Genomic DNA, 14162 nt, shown 5'->3' on the forward strand with positions numbered 1-14162 from the left:
GGTGCCTTTTTAACAATTACATTCTGGTAGGCGATTAGGGATGTGCTCAAAAGCAGCAGAGGAAGCCCAAGGAAAGCAAAGGTAAAGCTTCGCAGCACAGGATTGAACTATCAGTGCTTAGAGAAAGTAATCGAAGGATGATATTTTTACATTTCTACCACAGAGCATGGCAGAAAATCTGGGATTTCAGGACCAAACACTAGAACGTCCACAGAAAATGGTTATAGAGAGGATCTTTGTTATAGGTTAGGTTGTGTGTCTTCCCACCCCCAAATCTATACATTGAAGTCCTAACCATTAGTAGCTCAGAAATCAACCCTATTTGGAAATAGGGTCATTGAAGATATAACTAGTTGAGTTAGGATGGGGTCATACTGATGTAAAATGGGTCCTTAATCCAATATCTGGTGTATGAAAAGGGGAACTTTGGACATAGCAACACACATGGGGAGAATGTTTTGAGACTATGAAGGGGAAACCAGGGTGACTTGCCTATTAACCAAAGAACGCCAAAGATGGCCAGTAAACCAGCAGAAGCGAGGGGAGAAACCCAGAATAGATCCTTCCCTAACTGACACCTAGATTTCAGACCTCTTCTCCACAACTGTGAGATGACAAATGTCTGTTGTTTAAGCCACTCTGTGATACTTTATTATAGCAGCCCTAGGAAATTAATACACCCTCCGAAGACCCTCCTCCCCATTACAAAGAGGCAAAACACAAACAAAAACAAAAAACCTCTTTCAAAGATCTTTAGCCCATCCTAGGCCTAAGCTGAATTTTATGGACACTCTTCCGTTACAGAATTCACTGAGTGTTTACTGAGCAGCCACACTGGGCTCAGAACTCATGGATGCCTGAGGAGCAGTAGAACCTTGAAGATCCAGTCATTAGTCCAAGAATGGAGACAGTGCAGGGACATGGTGCCATTTTATATTATGCCTACAGCTCTTTGCATTTCAGATTTTATATCTATAGGTACAAGTATGCTTAATATATGTCTTCCTCCTGTATTATCAAGTTGAAATATGTGTTAAACTCTAAGATTTGGGCACAGGAGATGTTTCAAGAACAAGACCTGTATGGGCCAAAGGAGAAGTCAACATCAATATAGCCTCAGCCTGTCCTATGGGGAGCCTGGAAACTGGGATGACCCTTCAGAGCTGTCTTGAATTGAGGTGAGGGGGCGAGCCTTTGCACTCCTAGGCTGACCACTCATTAAATAACTTGCTTGTTTCAGGTAAGGACTCACCTTGCTCTGCCTACCCAGCCAACTGGAAGAATAAATTCCTCCATCCTGAAGGGCTTTCTGGAACCACAGTATCCACTTCAAAGGACATCTGTTTCTGGATGAAGAATAAGAATCTATTAGCCAACATTTATTGGGCACCAATGAAATGAGTAGACAAAAGGGAGCTAAACGAGCTACCTGAACTATCTTCCCAGGAGGCCGTACACGTGGAGGTAGGCAGAGCTTGAGGTAGAAAAACCAGAATGGAAAACGTAGGTTAACCCTAAGGAAAGTGGTGCAAGATCAAATAGACAAGGGGTAAGCATTGGGTCAGTTAACTCTTATATTTTGCAGAAGGAAGAGTTTAACTGTTTTGTCTCTTGGTAGGCAAATGGCCCTGGGCCATCTCACCTTTTGGGTACATCCACAATACATATCATTCAGTTCTGCTCAATGATCTCCGGCTTTTCCTGAAGGTAATGCCCCAGAGACTTGGAAGATTTCTGCCTGGCTTGCAGCATCTTCTCCCAGGTGGAACAAACCCCAGTCCTGAAAATGACCCACAGAGAGCTGTTGGTGGCTACGCCCCTGATCTACAACCCAGAGGAGATAGCACCCTGCTTCCTATTTCCATGGAAACTCACCACTCCTACATCAACCTAGCCTCTCCTGCTGCCTGCATTGGTTCCCTAGTATTGCCTTAAATGACCACAACCTCACAGCTCCACACAACGGAAATGTGTTCCCTCATAGTTCAGGAAGCCGGAAAGTGTGAGATCAAAGTATCAGCAGGGCCATCCTCTCTCTGAAGGCTCTAAGGGAGAATCTGTTCCATGCCTTTTTCTTAGCCTCTGGCATTGCTGATCATTCTTGACCTACTTTGGCTTATACACACATCTCTCCAGGCTCTGCCTCTATCAGCATCTGGTATCCTCCCTGTGTACCTGTGTGTCTCTTCTCTTTTTATACAGACACAGTCATATTAGATTAGGACCCACACTCCAGTGTGACCTCATCTTAACTTGATTACATCTGCATTCCCAAATAAGGTGACATTCACAGGTACTTGGATTGTATAATCAGAGTAACTTCAGCTCAGGTAAGAGGGGGCAAGATGAGCCAAAGTAAGTCAATGAGAAAGGTATTTTGAGGTTTCTGGGGCCTTAGTGGGGTCTCTCAAATGGAAGGTATCAACTTCACCTACTTTGGGGCAAACTCCATTCATTACCTCCATCGGTCAAACAGAGCATAAGATTTGATCATGATCGGGACCTATTATTTCCAGCCTACAAGCCTCATCCTCGTCACAGAGATAGCAAGCACAGTGGTCCAGAGGAGACTGGTCTGAAGGGCCAGTGCAAAAAAACCCTTTCCAGCCAAGCTGGATGATGAACCTGTCCACGGAGCCCGCCATGCTGATTGAGGATCTTCTCTTATTCCTAGCAGTGTGACTTTAAGACTGCTGTATTTTCATTATGTTCTTAAATAGAAGCAATGATGAGCCACTGTAGAACTCCAGCCAGCCATGTGTTGATACGTATCCCGGTGAAGCTGGCACCAGAGGTTGATGAGAGGGGGCTGTTCATTTCAGGAAAGGGAAAAGTACTCACATTTACATTTTGTTGTGAGAAGACAGCGAGAAAAAAAAATAGAGGTGATTTTTTTAAGTCCTCTGATTTCACATGTAATTTTAGGTCTACTTAACTGCTTCCTGAAAAAGCCGTTGAAAGGATAAAGGAAAAAGAAGGGCTCTATCCAAAAGCTCAGCAATAACTGTAAATTCTGAGACTTAGTCCATCAGCCCTATCAGATCTCATACATGGTGAGGTGACTCCCAATAATGATGAGGTTCCTGACTGTCTTGGAAAAGAAATTAAAGAAAAAGCTCATGGAGAGACACATAGCAGCTAGGCAAGCTGGAAACTATTTCTGTTCAGAAACATTCCACAGGTTAGACTTGGAGCCTACTTCCTTCTTCCCTAAAATGGAGAAGATCAGTCTTTCCCAGGAGCCCTGGAGTGTAATGGCCCAGCCATATACTGCCAAGACCCTGGACAAAGAAATTACTTAACATCTGAGAACCTCAGTTCCCTTATCTGCAAAATAAAATCGTAATAATAGTTATTCTCATAGATTGCTGTAGGAATGAATGCTGTAGGAATGAATGAATGCTGTAGGAATGAAATGTGGTCCAGTATGTTAAATGTCTGCTATATACCAGATGCCAGATATACAATTTCCTGTTCCTGATAAGCAGAAGACAAATCGCCCCTGAGTTAGCAATGTTTGCATCTGTTGGGTCTTTAGTCCAGCTCACAGTTACATCTACTACCTGGGCATGCTGCTCACCTACTGCAATAAACCCAGGCATTGTGCGTTGAAGATTGCCCAGTGGGATCAGTTGACACCTCAAATAAACATATGGGCATTAGCATTCTCTTGATCCTTAGTTATGGATAAAAAAAAATGTAGCCCCGTTTCAGAACACTTGACCCCATTCCAGGGCTCACCGAAGGGTAGCATGATATGGTGGAGCAATATGGTTCAATGTCAGTAAATGGAAATATAAATGAAGTAAACAAATGAAGGAAGAGAAAAATCACTCCTTTTGCTATTGCTTTTTGTTTGGTGTCACAATTTAAACTTTCTCTTTGAGGACCATCTGACACTGGTGACTCAAGGTAGGGGAGGAACTCGGAGAATTAGCTCCAAGAAGACATAGAACAGGCAGCTTTATCCCCAGTGAGGCATTGTCTACTGAAATAGTAACTGCAACTTAGTGTTTCTCAGAGAAATTTGGTCTTATGTCAGAAGAAAGCTGAAGAGGGGCCCCTGGGTGGCTTAGTCAGTTGAGTGTCCGGCATCGGCTCAGGTCATGATCTCATGGTTCGTGGGTTCGAGCCTCGCGTCAGGCTCTGTGCTGACCGCTGTCTTCAGATTCTGTGTCTCCCTCTCTCTCTACCCTCAGCTGCTCATGCTGTCTCTCTTTCAAAAATAAATAAAACATTTAAAAAATAAAGAAAAAGAAAGCCGAAGAGGAGATTTGTATTGATTGGGAGGCTGACACTGACAATTTGGGGGGCATTCTTTAATTGTCAATGTTTGGAATTACCCAGAAAGGCCTTATTTCTCACTAACTAAAAAGGACACATTCCACAGCCTGGTTTTGAAGGTTCTCTAGTCTTATATTTTTTAAGTTTATTTATTTATTTTGAGAGAGACAGAGACAGCATGAGTCGGGGAGGGGCAGAGAACGAGAAGAGAGAATTCCAGGCAGGCTCCATGCCATCAGCAGAGTCCACGAAGCCTCGAGATCATAACATGAGCCTAAACTAACAATTGGACAATTAACCAACTGAGCCACCAGGAGCCCCTGAAGGTTCTTTACCCTTTTATGACAAAGAAGACAGGACATCTGTGGCAGGGCCAGAACCTCTGCAAGAAACTAACCTGACGGCTTCCTGTTCCTTTTGGGACTCTGGGGTGATGGTCTTGGTTCCCATAGCCTATCCTGCTCTGCCAACCCCTTCTTAAGCCCACACCTACAGAGACTGTAACCCTTTTCTTGCTCCTAAATTATTCACTTGGAGAAGTGGCTCCCAACCCACGAATCATTTTGGAAACTTAAATAAAAATCCTGATGCCCAGGCTGCACACCAGACAAGTTAAATCAGAGTCTGCAGGTGGGATTCAGGCATGGGTATTTATTTAAGCTCAGTTTATTCTACCATGCAGCCAGGGTTGAGATCCACTGACTTAAGGAAAGAGTGAATTGGTGCATAACAGTGTGATAAATGATAAATTGCAGGGAGGAGCCAGCCTGTCTGGGCTCAGAGATCATCACTTGTCACATCAGAGAGCACAGGAGTCTTTTTGCTTCTCCAGAATTCCTAAAATGTTATAAGGCAAGAACATCTGAGGTGGGCACCTAGAGGCTCTATGCATCTGCTCAGGCTGCCATAATGAAATACCATGCACGAGGTGGGTTATATGGTGGATCTTTATTTCATCACAGTTGGGGAAGCTGGAAGTCCAAGATCAAAATGCCCTCGCATCCACTTTCTGGCAAAAGCTCTCTTCCTGATGACAGATGGTGAGCTTCTTGCCATGTCTTCATGTGAGGTAGTAGAAAATATAAATTGCTCTCTGCCCTCTGTTCCTGGCACAGAGCTTCTGAAACCCTTGTAATTGCCTAAGTGATGGGAACACAAGGAGAATCTATTGTTCCAATATTTGCCTTTGACCACAGTTATTGACCCAGGGCTCCTAAAGCCTTTGTCATTTCTTGAATGATAAGAGCACTAGAAGCATGTTTTGTTCTATTGAGGTGGCCTTGGGTGGGCTCCTAGGTGGTTCCCGGGTGGGAACTGGTCAACAGAAAGACTAAGCCATGATTAGAGTCCTGGATTTCAACCCCACACCCCATCCTCCAGAGAGGGGAAAGGGGCTGGGAGTGGATTTCATAATTGATCATGCATACGTGAGGAAGCCTCAGGGGGAAAAAATCCAATAGTACAAGGTTCAGAGAGATTTCAGGTGAATCAACATATCCACATTGGGAGGTGACGGATACTGACTCTAGGGTGACTTCAAGCTCCTGAGCCCGGGACCCTCCCAGGCCTTGTCCTTTGTATCCCTTCATCTGTGTCCTTTATCATAGCCTTTAATAAACTGGTAATTGTAAGTAGTGCTTCCTGAATTCTTGTGAGCCTCAAATTAATTAAAACTGGGGAGGGAGCTCATAGGAACCTCCAATTTGTAGCCAAATGGAACAGAAGTTGTGGGGAACCTGGGGACCAACTCCTTGCAATTGGCATCTTAAGTAGGATGGAATGATCTTATGGGAATGAGCCCTTAGACTGTGGGATCTGACACTACCTCCAGGTAGATAGTATCAGAGTTGAGTTAAATTGTAGGACGCTCAGCTGGTATTGTAGAGAATTGCTTGGTGTGGGGAAAACCTCTACACATTTGGTGACCAAAGCACTGTGTGAGCATTCCATATAAAAGCAAAGGAGATCTGCTGGTGGAAAATTGAGGTTTTCCTTTACCTCTGAATGGCCTTTCCTCTGTGCTCATGTTGGGGCCGAGGGCTGTGGAGGGTGGGAGAGTAGCTCTCTGTTTCTCTTCTTGTGAAAACACTAATTCTGTTGCATCAGAGTCCCATCCTTATGACTCATTTCACATTAATTACTCCCTCAGAGGCTCCACCTCTAAGGGATCAAGGCTTCAACATATGTGTTTGGACACATTTTGCCCATAATAGTGGCCACAGCCCTCACAGACTCTCTAGCAAAAACAGATTGCTCAGGGGTCATATGTCCTTGCTACTCAGGGTGTGGTTCACAGACCAGCAGACAAGTGTCCCCTGAAAGCTTGTTGGAAATGCAGAACATTGGATCTCAATCCAGACAGACCCACTGAACACTGTGTTGTAACAAGATCTCCGTGTGATTGGTGTGTACATTAGTGTACACGGTGCTTCTGTGATTAACTTTCATCACTTCCGGCAACACTGCTAATTCTTAGATATTTTAGCAGATTAGTTTGCAAACTAGCTCATCACACGTCCCCCACACCTGGTTCCTGGATCTCAGGGAAGAGCCAAACTTGCTTCCCTTGTGGTTCACGAGGGATGAACCTCCCGGCTGTGGAGTTGCGGAGTCAAGATGAAAAGTCCAGAGTGACTATATTCCCACCAGTTCAATCCTCCTGTTCCTCAGCATTCTCCCATCCTCCTGTCTCATAGCTACCAAGGATTTTTCCTAAGAAAAAGAGGCAAGATCACTTTTGAGCCAGCAGCAATAAGCACTAGTGAGAAGCCTTACCTAACCTTTTGGTTCATTCCCACTGGTTGAGCAAGAGTCTGGTGCTCAGAGATTCCCTTGGGGCCCCAGAGGACCTAAAAAGGGAAGTGTGGAGATGAGGGTTGGGCTGGCAAGTTCACAGGGCTACGAGCTCCAGTGATGAAACTGTGGTGAGTGAGGGCAGCTGGCCCTGATCCTGACCCCCAGGCTAATGCTGTAAAAAAAAATCAGGGTGGGGATGCCTGAGTAACTCAGTCAGTGAAGTGCCTGACTCTTGATTTTGGCTTAGGTCATGATCTCATGCTACATCGGTTTGAGCTCCGAGTCAGGCTCTGTGCTGAGCCTGGAGCCTGCTTGGGATTCTCTCTCCCTCTCTCTCTGCTCCTCCCCTGCTCTCACACATGTATGCTCTCTCTCTGTCTCTCTCAAAATAAATAAATATTTTAAAAATTCAGGGAATATGTGAGCAATAGAACAGGGCTGCAGTGCCCTCCATTTGTCTTGTCACAACTGTCGCTCCAGGAAAGGTGTCAAGCAGATTACATCTCTTTAGGAATTTAGTTTTCTTGTCAGTAATGAAAGCCGCAAAGGATGGGCAGTGAACCCTCATGTGACATGGGAGATACTCCAGGAAGACCCACCGCATGTCAAAACTCTCCCGTCTGTCACGGATGCCACCAGAGGGGCTTTTCTCTTTGTCCCTTGAGATGTAAAAGCCCAGAGAAAGATGAACACCTTAGGCAAATAAGCATTTTAGGCTGTTTGTTTTTTCTGCAATGGGAGAAAAGGTCATCTCAGATGTGTAGAAAGAAGGTCTGGTTGGAACGCAGACCTCAAGGATGAGATTCACCTGCTGTGGAGTGAACTTGCCTGCAGCACATCTGACCCAGGGGTCTGCTCATGACTTCTCACAGAGTTCTCCACCCAGAGTTCTGGAGAATGAAGGAAGCTCTCTTTCTCTCTCCCTCTCTCTTCCTCTCTTTCCCTCCAGAGTCCTGTGTGTCTCATGGGGACTCAATATCAATCTCGGTTTGTTCCAAACTGTCCAGACTTTTTAGAGCCCTCTATGCCCCACTCCACCCTCCCCATACCCACAGATGGCTCTAAGTTAGTCACACGGGGTTGGATGGGGGCGAGGAGAGCAGTGGTGGAGACGGCCCGCCTTACAGGGCAAATTATATTCTATAGACACGCACACAGGATTTTATCTAGATTATAATAAATTGCATAAAGGGCAGCCTCAAAGGAAAAAGATTTTCACAGAGATGCAGTAGGCAAACAGAAGGGGATGTTTTTGAGGGTGGGAAGGGCTATCCTGTTACACAGCCTTTGTGGCATGGTGACCCCATTGTAGAGAAAGAAGGAGAGTTCCCATGTGAGACTTACTTCTGTCTCTTAAGTAAAAGAAGTGTAGGGTGATAAATAGAAGTATTGGCACAACACCACCATCTTGGATTTTATCAGAAACAACAAAAAAGGATAGTATATTATTAAATGTTTATTTACTTTAAAGGGGAGGGTAGAGAGCAAACAAGAGCAGGGGATGGTCAGGGGGAGGGTGAGGACAGAAGATATGAAGCAGATTCTGTGCTGATGGCAGAGCGTCCAAAGCAGGACTTGAACTCACAAACTCTGAGATCATGACCTGAGCCAAAGTTGGGCACTCAACCAACTGAGCCACCCAGGCACCCCCAAAAAAGGGAATATTGAATTTTGTTTAAAGAAACAATGGGTCTGATCAACAGCTTCAGAAGAGGAAGTTCCAAAAAGCTGGGATCCCAGGAATACACCAAGGAGGACAATGTGGACATTTCAGCCATCATCAGGAGGGAGAAAGAAGGAAGGGTAGGGCGCGCTACTTGGCGCATAAGGTGCAACACCAACAACTAACAGAAAGGAAGCAGAATTACCCCATCTATTCAGTTTCTGTTTTCTCTATCAAACAAAGTGAAATTCAAAGAAAAGATATGAGGAGCACTAAGGGGGGGAAATGGCAAGATAGTAGGAAACTATTCGGCTGCCTTAAAACAGGTGAGTTTTTCACACTTGTGTGTCCAGTTAGCCCAGCAGCAAGTGCACTGCCCAGTGGGTCTTTTCTGTATGGGTCCTACATGGGTCTCCCTTTCCTGCATGGGTCCAGGTAAGGGAGGACCAAAGAGACATTTTTGTACTAGATCTGGAAGGTAAGGGGAGGCAGCAGTCACATTGTTTTCACTCTGAAGGTGGGCTCACGCCCCACACAGTGGCTGCCACTTGTCCCTAGTCTGTTGGCTCACTCTGGTGGCCTTGAAAAAGTAGCAAGGCTTTCTTCCAGCTCTCAAACCCTCAGCCAAGGAAGGTTTGGCTCCAGACCTGGACACAGTGAGAGGCAGAAGCAGGTTCCAGAATGCCCTGTCTCCTGTTCTGAATCCACCTTATCCTCCTGGTCTGCTGTCCAGCAGAAATCAAACTCTGGTACCAGATACAAGACAACAGTACATGAAGTCTTCAGTGAACCCCTTATTCTGGATCCCTTCAATGGTTCTGTTCCTATTGGAACCCCAACTGATTATTACCCAAGAACCTGAGAAAGTTGCAAATGTCATTATGAACTTTGTGTTGATTATACTGAAGGAATCAACTCAGAACAGAAGGGATGGTGTGTGGGGGGCGCCTAGGTGGCTCAGTGGGTTAAGTGTTTGGCTTCAGCTCAGGTCATGATCTCATAGTTTGTGGGTTCGAGCCCCATGTCAGACTCTGCTCTGACAGCTAGCTCAGAGCCTGGAGCCTGCTTCAGATTCTGTATCCCTGCTCACACTGTCTCTCTCTAGCTCTCAAAAATAAATAAAAAACATTAAAAAAAGCTTAACAAAGGATGGTGTGTGTACTACTTTCCTGAAGTGGAAGCAGTTTCAGAAAACTACTTAATTTCATATTAGTCCTCCAGAATTCTAGAATGTTTTTTTAATTTATGGATTATAAACAATTAAGGGATTAAATCAACATGATGATCATTAGACACATGCATGGGTTTATTAAAAATAACTTTGTCTAACTAATTGCATTTGATTTTGAATAAGATTGCTAGGATGGTACACTAGAGGAACTGACTAGTTATGATAACCTGAATACCTACCAGCAAATTAACAAAATTTGTCTTGAGTTCTCCAGAAGAAATGTAGACTGGATTTCAGCAAGGTGAAATTTGAAGCTTGACATGAGATGAAACTGCCCAACTCAACATCTATTATTGCGTCCTTCCTTACTAACAAAAATTCAATGTATTCAAGACTTCCTAAAAAGAAAGGGTCCCTTTTGCCTCTGTCTTTATTGCCTAGATTGGGGATGTAATGGCTGGAGCTCCAGCAAATACCTTGAACCATTAGGTAATATAAAGCCTAGAAACCTCCTATGAAAGAACTGAAAGAAAGAAATCCCTGGGTTTTGATGCCTTTGATGTCTTTTAGAGTTGCCATACCAACTCTGTACTGCCTACTCTCAAGTTTACTTTAAATGAGAAACAGCACTCATGAAACAGACTCTACCCTCCCCCACTTCAACTCGACCTCCAATCCTGGAGGAGTCAGCTCTTGGCCCCTCCTCTGAAGGTGCAGACTGAGCTGGAGGGAAGGGAAAATCTTGTTTTCAACGTAAGACTGAAGCTTCGATCTCGCACTTGAATAGAGATTTTAATGCCTAGAGAATTGGGGCTGATATGCCAGCAAGAAGTAAGAAGACATACTTTTGCTGAATGTGTTTAAAGATAGTAATGGAGAAAAAAGAAGGTAAGGCTGTTTTCTGGTTGTGTTCTACGTGATGAGTCCAGTCAATGACCCTGAATCTAGAGAGAATATCTTTAGAAGAAAGCACAAGAAACTGGTTGGAGGAGGGAGCAGGTGGCCAAGGGCTCAGTGGAAAGAAAACATATTTGTATCTTTTGAATTTTGTACTGTATGCAGGCATTACCTCCTCAAAAACCAAATAATTTCTCTTCAAGAACCTAGACAAAGAGACTGACAAAATGGGACATATTCAGAGGAGAAGGATTAGAATTGTAAGGGGTCTGATCACGATGTTCAAGAAGGAGTATGGATGGATTGGGAAATGCGTGCCTAGAATGAGGAGTGGTGGGGTTGTGGGAAGGAGGTTGTGTCTTAGTCTATGTGTTTCATAGGACAAGACTGGGATGAGAGAGAATAAATGGTAAGCAGGTGAAAGTCACTCTCGCTTTCCTTTTTAGGTCTGAGCTTCTGTCTTGTTGATGACAAGAGGTTCTAAAAGAGTTGAGTGGAAATTGGTCTAAACAACTGAAGTCGCTTTCACTCTGATTCAGTGACAATGGAGCTTCAATTTGGTACACGTGTGACTTTGAAGTCAACATCTGCCACTGCTGTCTTCCTAATTCCCACCTGTCAAGTCCAGTCACTGCTCAGATTCAGTAATCACAGCGAGGCGGGTGAGGGGAGCGTGGGAATAAGTGGGAAGCTCTAAGAGGTAAACCCTGATCAGCTGGCTGCGTTTGCTCAGCGCTCACGGGGTGGAGGACAGTGTGCTGCTACATACATATACCGAGGCATAGGCATCAGCCTCAAGAACTGTCAATGGCTTACCCTGTTTGTGTGCTGACAAGTTAGCCTGCCCTGGTTTCACAGATGCTGGCAGAAGACAGGAGACTCCTGGGTCAGAGATACAGGACTTCATTACTCAGGGCCACACCAATTCCCCTAAGTCCCAGTGTGGAGGCAGACCTACTTGGATGGCCACAGTGCACTCAGTGGGGCTGTGTCACAGCTAGGGAAGTTCAAGTTGAAAGTCCCAATTTTACAGAGGGGAGCACAGGTAAACTTGCCCAAACTTTGCCCTTATCTCTTTTTTATACTGTTCAGGAAACAAATTTGCCCTCTTTACTGAAGAGACCTCTATCTTTGCTAAACAAACAGCCTTGGAAACATAGTCTACACCATGCATAGACATACCCTTACCACACAGACTGCCCCTCAATAACGTCTCCCTATAGGAGTAAAGTTTCTGATGCATCATTTTGTGTTGCAGTTGGATGTAGAATTACCACCTGGCTACACCACTCCAGTTTACATCTTTCTGGACCAAGGAAGTAAATATAGTTCTTGCAGTTGGACAGACCTCAGTTAGAATGTTAGCTCTGTCATTTGACTACTGAGCAAACTGTTTGCTTCCTGTCTCTGACCCTAGGTTTTTCATTTAGAATAAGGGTCAGTTGTACTTAGTAGTATTATGATAATTAAAATATATAGTAAGTGAATCAGTATCTGAAGAAACCTTAATTCACCACCTAATATTCTTTGATTTTTACTTAGGAAAAAAATGACATTCTGGATACCCAACTTGTAAGAACTGACCAATGTGTGTACAAAGTCATCTGTCTTCTCCTGTGATTTGGATCTATAAATTAGATGGGATTGGAGAACAGGAGAGGACAGGCCTTTGAACCTCCCCAATTCAAAACTACTCATTCATGCCTTTCAGTCACTCTTGGGCCAGAAGATCTCAGATCCTAAAATTTTAGTAATTCTCCAGATTGGAGAACAAGTCATCTTTGTTTTCTTTCCTTTTAGGTCAGATCACTGTTGACCATTCTGTTTTCTTCACCTTCCTACTTCTCCACCCGCCACTGTTTCCCTCGACTGTGCTCACTTAGAGAGAATTTAGGTCATCTGCCCTCAGTTCTACATCATAAGCAGCCCATCCTGTAGTATCCAAGATTTCCCTAGGGAACTCCAACCCAGGAACTCTCTAGTTAAACCTGTTTGGGGCACAATTTTCTTCTGGCAGCTCTAAGCTTGTAAGAGGAAGACACAAGTAGGTAAACACTAGAAATCTGCACCTTTTCTAAAACAATATGAAAGCAAATGACTTAGTCATAGGTGACAAAATAAATGGTCTCCATTGTTTCATAAGATTTTTTTACTTTGCTGGCTCCAAGTCTAGAAATAATAGTAGGGCTGCAGGTGTGTTATTTGTGTTTTTTTAATCCTGTGTGAGCCAAGGCTCCTCGATTTATTACTGAGAGTCGTCGAAAAGGGGAGTTGGGTTTTGCTGTAGATGAGGAAATTAGAGGCAACAGTTAATAGTTTAAGTACTTCAGCCAATTTTTTTTAATATCACTTTGTTAGAGGGCGTCTAGGTGGCTCAGTCAGTTAAGTGTCCAACTTCAGCTCAGGTCATAATCTCACAGTTTGTGGGTTCGAGTCCTGCATCAGGCTCTGTGCTGACAGCTCAGAGCCTGGAGCCTGCTTCAGATTCTGTGTCTCCCTGTCTCTGACCCTCCCCTGCTTGCACTGTCTCTCTCTGTCTCTCAAACATAAATAAAAAACATTAAAAAATTTTAGAAAAATATCACTTTGTTGGGTGCCTGGGTGGCTCAGTCGGTTAAGCATTCAACTCTTGATTGCACCTCAGGTCATGATCTCACTGTTCATGAGTTTGAGCCCTGCATTGAGCTCTGCGCTGATAGCACAGAGTCTGCTTGGGATTCTCTCTCTCTTTCTCTCTGACTCTCCCCTGCTCACACTCTCTCTCCCCTCTCTCTCTCCGAATAAATTCAAAAACTTCTAAAAAATATATTTTTAAATACCACTTTGTCATGTAAACTGGTTCTCAAGCTTTATCATGCATGAGATTCACATAGAAATCTCATTCAAGCTGCTTGGACCCATCCCCAGCGTTTCTGATTCCGCACATCCAGCATGAGGCCTGAGAATTTGCATTTTTAATGAGTTCCCAGGGTTGCTGATGCAGCTGGCCAAGGAACATACTTTGAGAACCGGGGCTCCAATGTCGTGATTCTTACCCCCTGCTCCACATTACAGTCACTGGCGGGAGCTTTCAGAAAGTACTGCCTGGGTCCCAAACCTCTGAGCTTCTGACTGATTAGCTCTGGTGCTGGGCTTGGGCATCTAGGCCCATTTTTGGTGTTTTTAAAAGCTTCCCAAGTGATTGAATAGGATACTGGGATTGAGAACCGCTGAGCCTCCAGCAACGTCCTGGGTGTACGTGCCTTTCTCTCTCTCCCAGCTCAGCTGCTCAGAAGGAAAATGGATGATACAAACAAGTCATTATTGTAAGTCGTGTTGGATGGAAACCAGTCATTTGTACGCCAACTGGAA

This window comes from Suricata suricatta, chromosome 7, assembly GCF_006229205.1.
Source record: "Suricata suricatta isolate VVHF042 chromosome 7, meerkat_22Aug2017_6uvM2_HiC, whole genome shotgun sequence".
NCBI lineage: Eukaryota > Metazoa > Chordata > Mammalia > Carnivora > Herpestidae > Suricata > Suricata suricatta.